We start from the raw sequence: 18,217 nt of genomic DNA on the forward strand, positions 1-18,217 counted from the left end.
AGATACCGCTTCCGTCTATTATATTGCTGACTGCTAACATATCGCACACCTAGATAATGCGTAACTCTAAATTATCAAAATTTAGTTACTCCGATTTTCAGAATCTGCGTCAAAAACTACGTGAACTTGCTGTTCCTGTAAAATGAAGTATTTTGAGTTGCACTATCTTTAATGTAAGTGTGCGATACCATCTTGGACTTATGCCCGTTTTCACCATCGATCCCTAATTTTTAAGTGACCCCTATGGTAACACATAACAGGAATTTTGTTTTCATAGGTGTCACTTTAAAATAGCGGAAATGCGAACTCTAAAATAAAATAACTGTCATCTTTTTGACTAATAGGATTTTCAAGTGCCTGTTCAAAATTTGGCCCTGGTCTAAATCTGATCCCAATTCAGGCCTTTCCTGCAATTCCAGTCGGGAGCGAATGCAATCATCCCATCGGGATAAGGAACTGGCCACCGCTCGGACCCCTTCGCTATTTGGAGTGCTATGACCCTGATGGACTGTGAACCGACGTCCCCTCTGTGGCTAGTGCATAGATGTAGGTTGCTAAGTTTGTCTAACTTAAAATACTGTAATAGGTAGTGGTCATATAAAGAAACAATCAATTGTCATTAATTTTTCGCATTAACGCGACTCTCCCATAGATCTTGTATGGAAAACCGGATTATATCGTCAACAGTTAGTGAACTCAATTGCCTAACAATATGTTGATTTAAAATTGACAACAACTTAAAAACTATAACTTGGTTTTCTAACCCTGAAAACTTCAGTTTTGTAAGAACTTTAAAAAAGTGTACTTTGTACAAAAGTAAACGACGACCTCATAAAGGTAGCAGGAAGGCGCTGGATGCAGGCCGCTACCAACCGGCCGTTGGGGCAGAAAAGTTCTCGAGTGGCGACAACGGGCTGGAAGACGTAGCGTGGGCAGGCCTCCTACTAGGTGGACCGACGATCTGGTGAAGGTCGCGGGAAGATTGGATGCGGGCAGCGCAGGACCGTTAATTGTGGAAAACCTTGGAGGAGGCCTTTGTCCAGCAGTGGACGTCATTCGGCTGAAACGAACGAACCAACCGGTCTATATGGAAGTCATTGGGAGAGATCTATGTTCAGCAGTGGACGTTCCTATGGCTGAAATTAATAATGATGATGATGAGACAAAAGTTAAACAAATCAGCTGTTGTATTTGCAATCACATAGCGTTGTGAAACAGTGACCCGTGACTCATCGGCTCTTATTTTCATTGCACTCGGATGCGTTTGACACTCAGACGCGTATTTTTAACCGGTTGCAAATAGACGATTGGCTGAACGCAGCGTCAATGGGATGTGGGGCAGAACAATGATTGTGATAATGATTCGCTAATCCTCCACTTCAATCAGATATCGCAGAACCGACCGGAGCTGCGGAGTGATTCTTACGCCCGAATACGGGCACATACGATGCTTGCATAAGTAAAGCAGCAAATCGAAGCTCTGTGACTGGTTCGTGTCACCCTGTGCGTCCACGCGCACTGTGAGACCTCATTAATGTTTGTGAATACGGGCGTTAAATTAATTAAAACACAACTTTGACAATATTATGCAATTGCATACCTAATTAGGTAATTAATTACCTTTCTTATGATAGGTGCTATTTTGCGACAAAAATACGATGTGGTTATCCACATTTAGATGCAAAAGTGTAAAGCTTGATGTGCACTTAATAGTAACAGTATAAAGGTTGACGTGCGCTTACTTAGCAACGGTCTTTATTGACCCAGAAGCTGATTTATCAACCTGCTCCGATCACTTAAAGGTTAACTGGCCGAAACTGCAGCGAAACCGGAACCTAGACGAGTTCAATGGCTGACAGCAAAAAACGTTGCGTAAGTCTGCCAAATATAGGCCTAACTTTGTGACTTATCATTTTCAATTCTTTCCCGGATACATTACAATTCATAGACAGCGTCGTTTTTTACCCGACTGCGGTAGGATGGTTATGTTTTTACGGGTTATTGTTGACTAGCGGCCCGACCCGGCTTCGCACGGGTGCAATATAATTTCTCGGCTTTTCTCTTCTATATTATGCATGTTTTATACTTATAAACCTTCCACTTGAATCACTCTATTTGTTAAAGAAAACAAAGTTAGAAAAGAAAATTCGTTGCGTAATGTTAAAAATAAGCATTCATAGAGACAGACAGCAAAATTAAGCGACTTTGTTTGATACTATGTAGTGATTTTTGTATAGTCAACTCATCACAGGGAAAAACATGTGTTACGTCACGTTACAACTCACACATCATAGCTCTACTTTCTCAAAATTGTTGATTACATTTTTTCACACAATATTTTATCTGTACACGCAATTATCTAAGCCAATACAATAATGTCAGATTAAAATAAATACGTGCAACCTTTTATTACAATTTAAATTAAGTACTGGAATTGGTAAGAATTTTATCGCAATCACAATTCATCTTATTGTTTTAAAATTTGAAAACGTGTACCCTTATCAACTTTTGTAACGTATACTTAGTACGCTAAAGTGTTAACAAATCGCGAGCGTGCAAAAAGTTTGAGATATTAACACTTAAAACTTTCTTTGAACAGGCAGCAAATCAACTATACTCGAATATTCTTATTGCAAATTCAACCCTATTACAACTGCACAAGACACTTCAATATTTAGCTCGATATGCTGTCGTCTGACATCTTACTGGTTAATATAATTCAAACTCAATACACCAAGAACTGCCCGAGGCCTCTCACCAAACTCCCAAAACTGGAGTGCTTCAACAAAAAAACCGCGAGTTGTGAGTGCAATTTAAAGTGTGTGGTTCCGTATTTCGGTGCTATTTTAGCACATAAAGCCATATCTTATTTTGAAGTGTTTTCTACGTTTCAATGCCAAGGATAAAAATTAGTAGAAATAAATTAATACCTATTTAAAGTAATTTATATAAATGACCCTGACATCAGTTTAAGTGCCCGCTTATATAAAACTATTTGACCTCATTGAGATTCGAAACTGCAACCTCGGCTGGTGTCACTCCAAAGCCAACCACTAAGCCATGCGGCCCTCAAGTCAATACAGATATATTTATCTGTGATTATAATCAATACAAACTTTCATCTGTAAGAAAGTTTTCTCAATTTATCTCTTTACTCGTAATTATTACGTGCTAGACACTTCTTGTTAGCACGATTTAGACCTGCTATTTATGTATTTATGCCAAACGCACTGGAAAAGCTTCCCGACCAGTCTTCAGAAAACACTTGTAAAGGCTATGAACTAATTACTCCAATTAGAAAAGACACGGTATTGGCACTTTCATTTATAATCAAACGAAAAAAGGGAGAAGCAGTATTTGTTAACAGTGTCCCAAAGAACAGTGTCAAAACGAGACTATTCCCGCCTCTCTTTCCCACCACTGCAACTCCTGTGTAGCCAGGATCTACAGCTTGACCGCCAATAAAAAGCCAACCAGTGAAGGTCAAGTTTGTCCCGGGGAAAGTTAAACTGTCTGCGTCAAAGGGAAACCTAAAAATACAGGACAGCCACCTGTGCAGACCCAATTTGGTTGGTAGGGCTTGTTCTAAGTTAACCTGGCTAGCTACCACCATCTTACCTAAGTCTGTCGCCATAACGACAATGTTAACAGCATTATTATGTTCCGACAGCTGGAGATAAGATAGCCAGTGCCTATGTGGTTGAGGATTCCGGGTGAAACTCGCTTCCACCTTCTGCCTGATCATCACTTTCCATCAGGTGAGATGCAGGCCAAGAGCTTCTTCATTTTGGATAAAAAATCTAAATTCTGAACCATTTTGGCCTTTTGCGGCTTCTTTATCATCACTGAGGAACCCCAACAACTCCACCCATTCTTACGATCGTATCGACGTGCACTTAGGCTGTAAATTCCTTAAAGTGTACTCAATGGGGAATAATTTTTCGGGTTCTCGGCGATAGTCATCAGTTTTAAGCTAACATACAGTTATAACTAACTAGCTGACCCGGCGAACTTTGTTCCGCCTTAATGGCAATAAATAAGCAGACTTTTTTTTTAATTTCGAACGGGATAAAAGGTATCTTATGTCCTTCTCCTGGCTCTAAACTACCTCCCTGACAATTTTCAGCTAAATGGGTTCAGCCGTTCTTGAGTTATAAGTGGTGTAACTAACACGACTTTCTTTTATACAGTGTGAGTCACGTTAAAGTGTACATATGAAAATAGATGAAACTAGACCTATTTATATCGACAAAAAAGAGGTCAAAAAAATTTTGAGTTTTTTTTTAAATTTTTTATAGATTTTTTTTTTCTTCCAATTACTTATTGTAAAGAAAACGTAATAACTTTTGAACTAAGCGGTATATCCTGATAAAATAAAAACAGTAATAATGCTAAATAACAGGCGATACTAAAAAAATACATAAAATACACAAAAAATGCCAACAAATAATAAAAAATGATACTTTTTGAAAAAAATCTGCTTTTAAATTCGTGTTTTTTTTGGTTATTTGATAAATTTCTCCAAAAAATGCCCCTATAACAGGTGGTTTTTATTACTTTGTATTATTCTCTATCGTATTATCTTTGTAAAATCAAAAATCGCACGTCTCTATCCCTATCACAACATTTGCTATGATCGTTTGAACAAAGGCCTGTCACCACATTATTCTCCGCTACAGGTAGAGACAATTTTAATTTTAACTAAAATGTTTATTTTACTTCGAAATCTTTTGTTTTTATTTGAAATCTATCTTGTCTTTATCAAAATTATAAATCTAGAGCCATTTTCAGTTTCGTTGTTAACGAAGCATTGAATGGCGCGCTCGGAGAGGCTTACTTCAAACGATCATTGCAAACGTTGTGATAGGGATAGAGACATGCGATTTTTGGTTATACGAAGGTAATACGATAGAAAATAATACAAAGTAATAAAAACTACCTGTTATAGGGGCATTTTTTGGAGAAATTTATCAAATAACCAAAAAAACACGAATTTAAAAGCAGATTTTTTTCAAAAATTATTATTTTTTATTATTTGTTGGCCTTTTTTGTGTACTTTATGTATTTTTTTTGTATCGCCTGTTATTTAGCATTATTACTGTTTTTATTTTATCAGGATATACCGCTAAGTTTAAAAGTTATTACGTTTTCTTTACAATAAGTAATTTGAAGAAAAAAAATTCTATAAGAAATTAAAAAAAATCTCAAAAATTTTTTGACCTCTTTTTTGTCGATAAAAATAGGTCTAGTTTCATCTATTTTCATATGTACACTTTAACGTGACTCACACTGTATATAGATTCTGGCCAAGCAACCAAAAATAAGTCAGTCTCATATTTTTGAGAGGGTGAGATCCAGGGTTCGAAATTATCAAGATAATTACGCTTCGTAATATACATTTGTCATATTGTTTCATAAGAAATTCTGATGTTACATTGAGAATGTTGCTTTATGTTTTTGGTTACTGATTGTTTTTAAGTTATCCATCGCTAGTTGCATAAAGCGTTGTGAAAAATAGATAAATATTTTAAAGCTAGTAACGAATGATCATTGTAGAGCTAAATAGATAGGTTTTAGAACTATCTATGTTAAATAACGTCCACCACTAGACGCAAGTGCGGAAATACACGTTCGAAAACTACAAATACAGTTCGCTTTCACTTGCGCATTTTTTGTTATTATCAACCGATAATTATCCATCTGTTATTATCAAGATAATTATCATGATAATTATCCTTTCGAACCCTGGTGAGATCATTGTTTTTAGAATTTCCGTGGTCTCTGTTCAGTCATATTTTTAAGTTAATTAATAGGTAGCTAGTTTTATTAAATTAGTCATAATTATACCAATGTAGAGCAGATTGTTTATGCATATGTTACGGTTAATGTGATAAATTGAAAATTATTAATAATAACCGGTTATTATGAATAATTCCCGACAGTCGCGGTGAAAGTGATAAATTAATCACATTTAACAGTGATTATTTAATAATTCAACCTTAGTACTAGACTAACAAATTTCATAAAAGAGAACAACATCTTGTGTACGTGCTCGTGTACAGCCAAACTTTTGAACGTTTTGATATCATATAATAATATAATTTGGCATAATGAGTTTGGAATGTTTTTTGCATAATATTACTTTTCCATGATGCCTATAACATAATGTTTTGATTTAAAGTGAAAAATAGGTTAAGGTGCGGCGGGGGTGGCCCTTGGGCCACCCCTAAGCCGCCTATTTAGTTTTATACACACATAAATGACCTCATATTAATCACATTTACCAAATCGTGCGGTAATTATTCATAATAACCGGCGATTATTCATAATTTTCACATTTATCACTTTGACCGTAACACATATATGCAAAGACAAGTCTTTAATTTAAACTACAACACTTACTACACTTTACTCCAACTCAACAGAAGCAAGTTATAAATTGACCAACTTATAAACAGTGTAAGTTCAAAATTAATTACCGACAACAATCAGGCGCCTACACTGACCTGACTCCATTAATCCAGACCTAGTTATGCCTGTTTGCAATTAGTAATTACGAAGACAAATACAGTCGGCCTCATTTCACTAGTGGGGTATGATTTTCTCTTGTAAGGATACAACTTGATAAATGGATAAATGCAAATGCAAAAGACAACAGTTTTAATTCATTTCATTAGTAACACTATTTATAACCTAGTGAGCTAGTGATTTAATTTAAAACCTACAGTGCCTTAATACAAAAAAGTTTTTAAAATCTCTCGATAAACCTTTTTTTTTAAACACTAAGGCTGGGTTGCACCATCTTAGTTTAACTTTGCCAAACGTCAAAAATCTGTCAAACTCCATACAAAAAATACGGGTTATCGTCATAGTTACGGTCAAAGTTAGGTGGTGCAACTCAGCCTAAAATAACATTTCTATACTACACTCAACATCAAATAAACCGCACCTTCCGCGACGCGAACTTTAAAGATTTTCTTCTGACACAATCATGGTGGTGCCCCAACAATATTGGTGTTATTTGAAAGCTTAATAAATATCCTTATCTAAAGAAAAACACATTTAATTTCTTAATAAATGATTATCATTTACCATAAATGTGACTTGAAAAAGACCTCACTTTGGGCTCACCTCTGGGATCAATTAGACCAAATTGTATGGATATAAAACCAATTAATGATCGCACGTGTCCTCTTTAACAGATGAATTGCGATTAATCCCAAATTAACAGTTTTATAGCAATAAAAGGTGGCTCAAGCGTAACTACCTATTTTTTGAAGAAGTGACTCTGGATCCTTCTAAAGACACAATTTTGGGGTAAAAACCTTTCCTTTAATGAAATGAAGTTTAGAACTAGGCTTTTAAATAGTGCCAATATTGGTGGGAAGTGGGGATGCATACGTTTGAAAATGCTTGTCGCGGGAGGTGCGATTTATTTGATGTCGAGTGTATATCAATTTAACTAGTGATCAATTTCCTAAAGGGGGAGAGAGTTCATAATTGACATATCGTAAAAGACAATAAATATGTATGAATAAATACATAGACCGCACCGGACTGAGCCGTAAGATAGTGTCACTTTTACTTATAAAGTGTTAATTGGACAAAAATATTCAAAATCGGAAAAAGCTCGTCCTACTTTTCAACACGTGTTCGTTAAGAATTTTCCTCAATCATTAAGGTGTTGTTTTAAAAAACACCATCGGCCTTTGACTTAGTTTATGGGCACCATTTGTATACTTTTCTACGGTGAGTTAATGGCGGAAAGTTCAGCCACAGTAGAAAAAAAAATAAGTAGGTCCATTTGCCATGTTTAAAGTATATTGATGTCTGTCGAAATACTAGCCGCCGCGCCGCCCGCGACTTCATACGCGTGGATCCCGTTTTACTCCCTTAGGGATTGAATTTTGCAAAATCCCGTCTTAGTGAGCACTTACGTTCTAAAAAGAACCCCCATTCAAAATTTGAGACTCCTAGCACTTGTAGTTTGGCTTTCGCTTTTATAATACAGTGTGAGTCACGTTAAAGTGTACATATGAAAATAGATGAAACTAGACCTATTTTTATCGACAAAAAAGAGGTCAAAAAATTTTTGAGATTTTTTTTCTTCCAATTACTTATTGTAAAGAAAACCTAATAACTTTTAAACTAAGCGGTATATCCTCATAAAATAAAAACAATAATAATGCTAAATAACAGGCGATACTAAAAAAATACATAAAATACACAAAAAAGGCCAACAAATAATAAAAAATGATACTTTTTGAAAAAAATCTGCTTTTAAATTCGTGTTTTTTTGGTCATTTGATAAATTTCTCCAAAAAATGCCCATATAACCGGTGGTTTTTATTACTTTGTATTATTCTCTATCGTATTACCTTCGTAAAACCAAAAATCGCATGTCTCTATCCCTATCACAACGTTTGCAATGATCGTTTGAACTAAGCCTCTCCGGGCGCGCCATTCAACGCTTCGTTAACAACGAAACTGAAAATGGCTCTAGATTTGTAATTTTGATAAAGACAAGTTAGATTTCAAATAAAAACAAAAGATTTCGAAGTAAAATAAGCATTTTAGTTAAAATCAAAATTGTCTCTACCTGTAGCGGAGAATAATGTTGTGGCAGGCCTTTGTTCAAACGATCATAGCAAATGTTGTGATAGAGATAGAGACATGCGATTTTTGGTTTTACGAAGGTAATACGATAGAGAATAATACAAAGTAATAAAAACCACCGGTTATAGGGGCATTTTTTGGAGAAATTTATCAAATGACCAAAAAAACACGAATTTAAAAGCAGATTTTTTTCAAAAAGTATCATTTTTTTATTATTTGTTGGCCTTTTTTGTGTATTTTATGTATTTTTTTAGTATCGCCTGTTATTTAGCATTATTACTGTTTTTATTTTATCAGGATATACCGCTTAGTTTAAAAGTTATTACGTTTTCTTTACAATAAGTAATTGTAAGAAAAAAAATTCTATAAAAAAATAAAAAAAAATCTCAAAAATTTTTTGACCTCTTTTTTGTCGATAAAAATAGGTCTAGTTTCATCTTTTTTCATATGTACACTTTAACGTGACTCACACTATATTCATGAATATTTTGAAGACTTTCTTACAAAATTTTCTTTATTTTCCTTCTAAATAGATATCATCTAAATCATTTGGTAGAGTGATTTTTCTGGTTTGCTGACCTAGTAGGCATACCGTGGCTTCGTATATTGCGGGTTTGGAATTCGGATGCGCGGGGGCATTCTACAACTTTTTGGCCACTAAGACGTTGCCACAATGTTAAAGGTATTTTTTATTTCGTGATTTGGAAATCATATCAATAAATGTTTAAATAACTCTTAATGTTGTTAAATATACGTTTGGTGTTTTATTTACGATTGATTAACAAAATAATGGCTTAATTAATGTATAATATTTTAAGTGTTTCGACGCTACCATCCCAAGAATGTCCGCTAGTCAAAACATTAACATCAGTCTTTTTCTCTGGACTACATACAGCCAGACACGGCTATTTTGCGTTTTATAACAAACAAGAATGCAAATAATTCGCATTTTATATGTATAATAAAACTATAATAAATGCCGTTTGATTCTCTGACTAAAACCCCGCAAAACAAAAGCTATTGGACTGTTAACGACTCCCTTGAACTAGGAAGTGGGTAGTTATGCCACTATTTATAGCGGCGGTCGTCACACGTGCAGTGACGGTGAAATTTCGCCATAACCCTTCAGAGATGTGTCATTTGTGGACGTCGTTAACATCCGAACGTCAAAAATGACGTCAACAATCCAAAAGGACTGGTGGACTGATATGAACTAACTTTCATGTGGTTTTGGACCATCATCATCATCATTACAGCCATAGGACGTCCACTGCTGAACATACCCCTGCTAATATACACTGCCTCCCCCAATGGTTTCCACAATGGCCTGTTGATGGCGGCCTGCATCAAGAACCTTCCCGCTACCTTTATGAGGTCGTCGGTCCACCTTGTGGGCCACTCTAATACCCTCTAAAAAATTAAAGTCAAGTAGTATCCTGGGCCTAGAGTCTGACTTATAAAACGGCCATTAGCGTCTGGAATACAGCTACCGCCGTATCAGTCGTATCAAATATACATAGGTATATAATTATTTTATTATATGTATTTTTAGATGAAAAAGCAACATTAGAACTTCAAGAATTTCAACATTACAACTTAATTTATTCATCTTGTAGAGACGAGAGATTTATGTTTATTTACGAGCAGCATTTTAGGGCTCACACCAAAATTAAGGTAAATTGACTTTTCGGCTATTGATTTTCTACGTCTGTATGTTTATTTGTTAAATGGATGGTTTATTATAGAGATGGATATCAATTTTCGTAGATTTGGAGAATTTTGCATGTAAAATGAGCTAGGTAATTTATATTAAGTACCGTCTCTCTGTTACAGTGTTTTTTAGTTAATTTTTAAGTGATAAAATATATTCAAAAGCTACAATGTCAATTAAGAAGTCATTGGCATAGTAGCTATTATTATAGTACCTCTAGTACACATGATTGAGAATTTTAAACGTCAAAGAATGCACATTAAGCTCACAATAAATTCAACTTCTGCTGCTAATTTTAGAAAATGTCCGCAAATAAAATTCATACTTGAGTATGGTTTCAGAATACCGAATTAAGTCCAACCGGTCATTGGAAGTCATTGGGGGAGGCCGATGTTCAGCAGTGGACGTCCTGTGGCCGAAATGATGATGATGAAGACGTTCCTTGATGCTTTGAGAGGAATTTAAGGATTTGGTTTAGTTTATTTATGTTTACGCAACATAAATCACCGACCCAGTCCGAATATTATGTTTTAATTAAACATTAACGTTTTTAATCAATGTTTAGTAAATAATTCATTAATGAAAGCGACAATACCTGTTGCGGCGAACAGGCTAAGAAATGTTGTAATTAAAACAGAACAAGATTTAATTAGTCAACTTGTTGATCTTAAGGTGTTGTAAGCACTACTAGTAGTTCACTACACTACTACTACTTAATTATTAATTAAAAAAAAGTAAACCAGATTCTCAAATTTTATGGGTCTTGTGTATACCTAGATAGAGTTTAAAGAGCAGGGAATAGCAGTGAATCAACTTGAAAGCAATAACTCCCAAGATTCCCAGTCTAGTTAAATTAGAAAAAATATTAAATTAGTTTGAACTCGACATTAAAGGAACTCATCAGGCAATAGCTTAAAAAAAATCAGTTTCCATCGAGTTATATCAGTCGTGGTGTCTCGTTAAGTTTGACACAACTACACAGATGGTGAATTAATTAATAATATTACAGGATGGGCCAAAAATTTTTGCAAACAGCAACGCTTGATTTCTCGAATACGGTTCGAGGTACGGACACGTGAGTAATGGGAAACTGTTTCACGAGAAAACAGCGTTCTTTTTCTGTGTTTTTTACCAAAGCAATGATTTGTATGGAACTGTACGAAAAAATTAACACCAACAGCACGATTTTGTTTCATGAAGCGCTCCATAGTGACAAAATTCATGAAATTATGCTGCACTGTTTCCCATCACCCACGGGTCCCTACCTCGAGCCATTTCGGAAAATCAAGCGATGCTATTTCCAAAAAATTTTGGGCCATCCTGTATAATCTTGATTGGTACACTTCTGCAACATTGTAAATTCAAACTCGAACGACGCGCTCGCACGGAATCGAACCGAGAATTTGGTGGTACCGGTTTAGGGAAGATATTTAATCTCATTGGGGCACTAATGAAAATAATTATTTAAATGGTAGACACAAAAAATGTCATTCAAAAGAAGACCCTTGTTGCTAACCACGTGTACATTATTAAATTCTAGCTTTCCCTGCGGATTTCCCCGCTTGAACTTCGCTCTGCCACAGAAAGGCTGCTTATTTCCTAGATCAGTTTCGAAAACCGGGATTAAAAATCGACGACATCACTCTCGCGTGGATGTTGTTAAGGGCGAATAAGGGACAAAATCAAAATTATCTTTATTTGTATTATAGGCTAATTAACGGCATGAATAAGCGGCAGTCACATGAGAAGCCTAACAAAAGCCGGACAAGACCGTAAAAATCCATACATGTCCGGCTGGCAACCCTAGACGCTGCGCGTGCGCACGCGGCCTACGGCGCTTATAGGAGACCAGAGGGTATCCTTCCGTTTGGCCAAATTACTTTTCGCCAAATTTCACTTCGCAAACAACTTATCGCCAAAGTTTCATTTCCCAAATAAACTTTTAGCAACTGTACTTTTCGCAACTAATTCATTTGGTCAAATTATCATTTGGCCAAATTTTACTTGGCAAATGTTTATACAGTGTGAGTCACGTTAAAGTGTACATATGAAAATAGATGAAACTAGACCTATTTTTATCGACAAAAAAGAGGTCAAAAAATTTTTGAGATTTTTTTTAAATTTTTTAAAGAATTTTTTTTCTTCCAATTACTTATCGTAAAGAAAACGTAATAACTTTTAAACTAAGCGGTATATTCTGATAAAATAAAAACAGTAATAATGCTTAATAACAGGCGATACCAAAAAAATACATAAAATACATAAAAAAGGCCAACAAATAATAAAAAATGCTACTTTTTGAAAAAAATCTGCTTTTAAATTCGTGTTTTTTTTGGTTATTTGATAAATTTCTCCAAAAAATGCCCCTATAACCGGTGGTTTTTATTACTTTGTATTATTCTCTATCGTATTACCTTCGTAAAACCAAAAATCGCATGTCTCTATCCCTATCACAACGTTTGCAATGATCGTTTGAACTAAGCCTCTCCGGGCGCGCCATTCAACGCTTCGTTAACAACGAAACTGAAAATGGCTCTAGATTTGTTATTTTGATAAAGACAAGTTAGATTTTAAATAAAAACAAAAGATTTCGAAGTAAAATAAGCATTTTAGTTAAAATTAAAATTGTGTCTAACTGTAGCGGAGAATAATGTTGTGGCAGGCCTTTGTTCAAACGATCATAGAAAATGTTGTGATAGGGATAGAGACATGCGATTTTTGGTTTTATAAAGATAATACGATAGAGAATAATACAAAGTAATAAAAACCACCTATTATAGGGGCATTTTTTGGATAAATTTATCAAATAACCAAAAAAACACGAATTTTAAAACAGATTTTTTTCAAAAAGTATCATTTTTTATTATTTGTTGGCCTTTTTTGTGTATTTTATGTATTTTTTTAGTATCGCCTATTATTTATCATTATTACTGTTTTTATTTTATCAGGATATACCGCTTAGTTTAAAAGTTATTACGTTTTCTTTACAATAAGTAATTGGAAGAAAAAATAATCTATAAAAAATTTAAAAAAAATCTCAAAAAATTTTTGACCTCTTTTTTGTCGATAAAAATAGGTCTAGTTTCATCTATTTTCATATGTACACTTTAACGTGACTCACACTGTATAGCAAATGTTTTATGTTGCCAAATATTATATCCCAAATAATTTGTTTGGTCAAATTGACACTTCACATACTTACCCCCCGTTACCCACAAATCAAAGTATGAGGCACATGATCATGGTTTTCACAAGAATTTTATGTAAAACATTGCAGAAAATAGTATGGTTGCAAAAAGTAGGTATTACAAAAAATAGTAGGTTAGGTTAGGTTAGAACAGTGACCCTTAATGCGCGAAGGCGAGCGAAGCGTGCCGCGGCAGCGGCCGCCGAGCGCTAGAATCACCTCTATTGTTAATGGATCGTTTGGAAATTTCAATAAAAAGAATGAAATAAGGAAATTAATGTAGAACAAATTTTATATTAACTACCCACTAAACAAAATAATAACCACAAGCTAATTTGTATTCCATTCTATGCACCAATCAAATTATTTTGTAAATAGTTAGTTTATCGTGAAATATTTTTGCCTAATGAAACATTTGGCAAACCATACTTTGCCAAACAATAATTTGCTAAACAATAATATGCCAAAAACAACATTTGCGAATTAAAAGTTTGCAATAAGTTGCTTTGCCAAATGAGAATTTGCCAAATGAAAATTTGCGAAACGTTGTTTGCGATGTGATAATTTGGGATACGTTTTTTGGCCAAACATTAGTAATCCAGACCAGAGCCATATAATCCTCTTCTATATGGGTTAACAATACATTTCTTAACCCTAAATCTTCTAGATCTAGCCTCACAGTGATACCTGACAACCAATCCATCATTGCCTGGCTTCCGCTATATTTGGAGCTGATAACTGATAACACAAGCGGGCCAGCGATAAGTAATTTGTACGGTTATCGTACATTGTATGCTTTCATCGCTTATCGCATTAAATCAGTGTTAGATATTACGCGTCTTCACATTTCTTTTTACGGAATGTTATTGTATGTAGGTTCTGGAGTGGAGGCCGCGTACCGGAAAACGCAGCGTGAGACAAGTTAAGTTACATCTCAAACTAAATAAATAACTTGAATACATCATGAAAGATCGTGGGTTCCCACTTCAGGCAATTCGATTATTTCCAGTTTTTAAAAAAATCAAGTACCTACGTACCTAGGTAAATATAGACTGCAAAATTTTAAATGCTTTTAATTTTTCAGCTATCTTGACATAAAAATTAACACTCTCAAAAACGGTGATAACAATTAGCCTATCTATTTACCAATTCTACAAGCTAGAGAATTTGAAACATTATTTTTAGTTGCAATAGTTCGGTCGAGGTCACTACGCTCACAGTTTCAGCGCAGACTGCTGAAAGTTTAAAACTTACTGTCGCCCGTATTCACAATTACTATGAGGTCTCACAGTGCGCGTGGACGCACAGAGTCACACACGAACCAATCACAGAGCTCTATTCAACGCCGTGCGTTCGATTTGCTGCTTCACTTAAGCAAGCATCGTTTGTGAGTACGGGTATTCGTACAGATAGTTATTAAAGTTTTCTAGCAATCAGAGTCACATCTAAAACTAAATTTTTACTTAACTTGAAAAATTCGGATTGTCTAAGGTGGGAATCGAAGCCACGACCTTTCGCTTGCGGGGCGACTGCTCTTAACTATAAGCTACTTAGAAATTAGGTGGACCCGTCGAAATTTCTACGAGGCAATTTGATTTTTTCAAGCTATTTAAATATTCGTAGGGATGTGCCATTCCCCAAAATTTCTACTTCAAAGAAAAACCCGGTAGAGTTCCCGTAATGTTTCTATTGAGCAGGAATATTTAGGATCGCTGCTGGGAACATTCCCGAGAATAGTGCATCATCAGTAACAAGTATCACACACAAGTTTCAACGTACGGAAACTAAAATCAAAAACTACACAGTAAAAAAATTAGCTTTTTTGCTTTCCTTCTAAAATTAAAATAGGTCAGTATTAGAACACTTTACTAAAAGAAGGAATCTAATTCGATTACCTTTGACATATAATTTTATTTGTTCTACTATTGATAAATCTTACCTACTAAATTCTTTACTAGAATACACACTTTTCAGGACTTATAAACTTTCCAATTTAAGTAGAGCTTACTCTACTACTTATTAACCTACATTTTATTAAAGGTTAAAAGGTGTAACACACGTTAACCTTTAGAAAACCGTAAAATGTAAAATAAACATTTGTTTAAAGTGGCCATGAATGTAATAAAAGCTATCAATAAAGCATAAAACCAGTCATTTTATGTAATTCGAGATGACCAAGTTTTAGTTTTTCTTTTAATAAAATTTGACTACAAGCTTTAGCATTTAAAAATTACTAATGATAAAAACTATTTACAAAATAAAAAATACTAAAAAAATAAATTTTAAGTTCATGTCAATATATAAAATTATTGTTTATTAAATAAATATCTATATGTAGCTTTAGCATTTTAAAAAATCATTAAGATGTAATAAAAATACTTTAGGTAAATATCTACTACATTGGGATAAGAGGAAAAATCTCTGTCAATTTTACTTTCACGTTTCACTTTCGTTTTCAATTTATGTTTACAGCCAAAGTCAACAGATTTTATAAAATAAGGAAAAAATGGCCAGTCGTTTAAAGAATCCGTAAATAAAACATTGTATTTTATTTTAGCTAACAGCCTACATGAGCTCTTGTATTAAATTATTAAAAGACTACAAAATTATCTTAGCCTTATTTTCATTTCGTTTCCAATTTAAAAAACCTAACGACTATTCATTATTTAAAACAGACATGACAATAAAATTGCAAATAATTAAATTATTAACTTTTTAATTTTCCACAAATTCTCAATCGCAACTGAAACTTGGTAACTAACCCAGATGTTCCACGATATTCAAGATAACCCTAAGAAAAAAAAAATTGTAGAAGAGTCACTGAAATTTTTTTGAAGATGGGTTAAAATTTAAAATTCACTTACCGTTAAAGCCGTCACGTGGTAGCGTCAGCAAACAAATCACTTTTGCAGATTACACTTTCAGTAAAGATATCGAACACTATCGACAATATCGATATAGTTAATACATCGACAAACCACCCGTTTGTCAACTGTGTCACTTTTACCGTTTCCGAGTGTATTAAGTTCAGTTGTGGTTATTGTAATATAAACACGTCTTACTATTGGTTTTATATCACACAAGGAAGGTAACTGATACAGCAGCTATTTCCCAACGACTGTAGAGCTGAAATTCACACACGTTATAGCACACCACTCAGCACCTATCACTCAAACATCAGAGAGTAATTCACACCGAAAAAACTTTAGTAATTTTCTGACCCACAATAAATCACTAAGTGAGTACGCCGATAAAAATGAATCGCCCCAAATGTTTACACAAATCGACGTGTAAAACGGCTAAAGGCGAACGCACACAAATCCGTGCCAAAAGAAATTTCGCCCGACAATTATCGGCTAACAGTCCCCGTGGTAAAGGTAAGCGACGTATTTCGGCGTTTCGTAACAGGCACTCGAAAAACCGTACGCGTGCACTGAAAAAGTAGAAATTCACCGAGCGAGCGGCCGCTGGGAAAACTTTACAAACACTAAGAACGCAACTTTTCCTTCGGCCTTCACTGCATTGTTATGCAACTACAGATTCCGCGCTGTGGGCAAAAGTGTCAAAATTTTGATTGAAAAAAAAAGTAACCTCAAAAAAGTTTGTTTCGGTATTTTTACTCTATGATATTTGTTGTCGGTCACATGTTTACCGGGTTTTCGAGTTCGAGAGCGCGATCGTAGGAGGCGACGGCATCACGCGACCGCACCGTGGGGCCTTCCGCGCGGGACTGAGGCGTCGCGCCGTATCTAGACTCACGTGTTCAAAAAAGCTCCTCCGACCTATGGCGCGTACGGTCCGCAGCGCTAACTAGTCTGGCGTACCGTCTACAAAAAAGTTTTTTAAGTTTTTTTGTAAAGCACAAAAAAAATAGTCTTGAAATCACGATAGTTTTTATTAGAGCAATAACCAAAGATATTACCATTATTTCGAACCGGATTGCAGTAACCAATCACAAAATATCTACAAAAAAAATTACGCAATGTTTTCGTAGCTCACCGGTCAAAGCAATCAATTGAAGCTTTTTTTTCAGGTTTAGAAAAAATCTTAAATTCAAAAATCGATTAGGATCAAAATCAAAAATATTTTATTCAATTTAAACGACTGGTGGCACTTATTTATGATAACAATAAATAAAATAAAGTTATAAAAAAATATTTTAAAAATTACAGGACTTCATCGTTTTTATTTCACTTGGCCGCTACGCTGCTCTGTAATAAATTAATTATAAAATGTGTCATACAAAAATTATGCAACATCTATATTTTAAACATTCATTAATTATTTTTTTAGCTTATAGTGCAATAATATCAATCGTTATTTCAGGATTAAAAAAATTATCCACGCCAAATCAGCGTCTATAAATTAATTACAACATTAATCGTTAATTACAAATAAGTAGGTATACAATTTCACCAAATCTTCTTTTTAACTAATTGTTAAAAAAGTTCATAATTATACAAAAAACAATAGATGCCATAATGAAGATAATAATTAATTATTACTCATTTCAATGTCGATTAGTAGTAGTAGATTTTTCAAATTACAGTCCTTTGTAGCTGTTTGTTAAACAGGGTAATTGTATACTTGATGAAACAAAAAAAAAACACTTGGCGTGTCGTACCACGCGTATAGATTTCCGTAGTTGCCCGTCTTGAACGACTATTATTACTCATGAACTAACTGATCCATCTCAACTATGT

General features: G+C 34.5%; 1 protein-coding gene across 1 annotated transcript in view; it reads right to left on the reverse strand.

Annotated features, from left to right (window-relative positions):
• LOC135081899 (fibroblast growth factor 5) overlaps positions 1-17,041 on the reverse strand; it is a 242,693-nt gene extending 225,652 nt beyond the window's left edge. The window contains exon 1 of the mRNA XM_063976681.1: positions 16,379-17,041. The gene's annotated coding sequence lies outside the window, so the exon portion shown is untranslated. The remainder of the gene's footprint in view (positions 1-16,378) is intronic.
• Between the last annotated feature and the right edge of the window lie 1,176 nt (positions 17,042-18,217).

This window comes from Ostrinia nubilalis, chromosome 20 (assembly GCF_963855985.1).
Source record: "Ostrinia nubilalis chromosome 20, ilOstNubi1.1, whole genome shotgun sequence".
Lineage (NCBI taxonomy): Eukaryota > Metazoa > Arthropoda > Insecta > Lepidoptera > Crambidae > Ostrinia > Ostrinia nubilalis.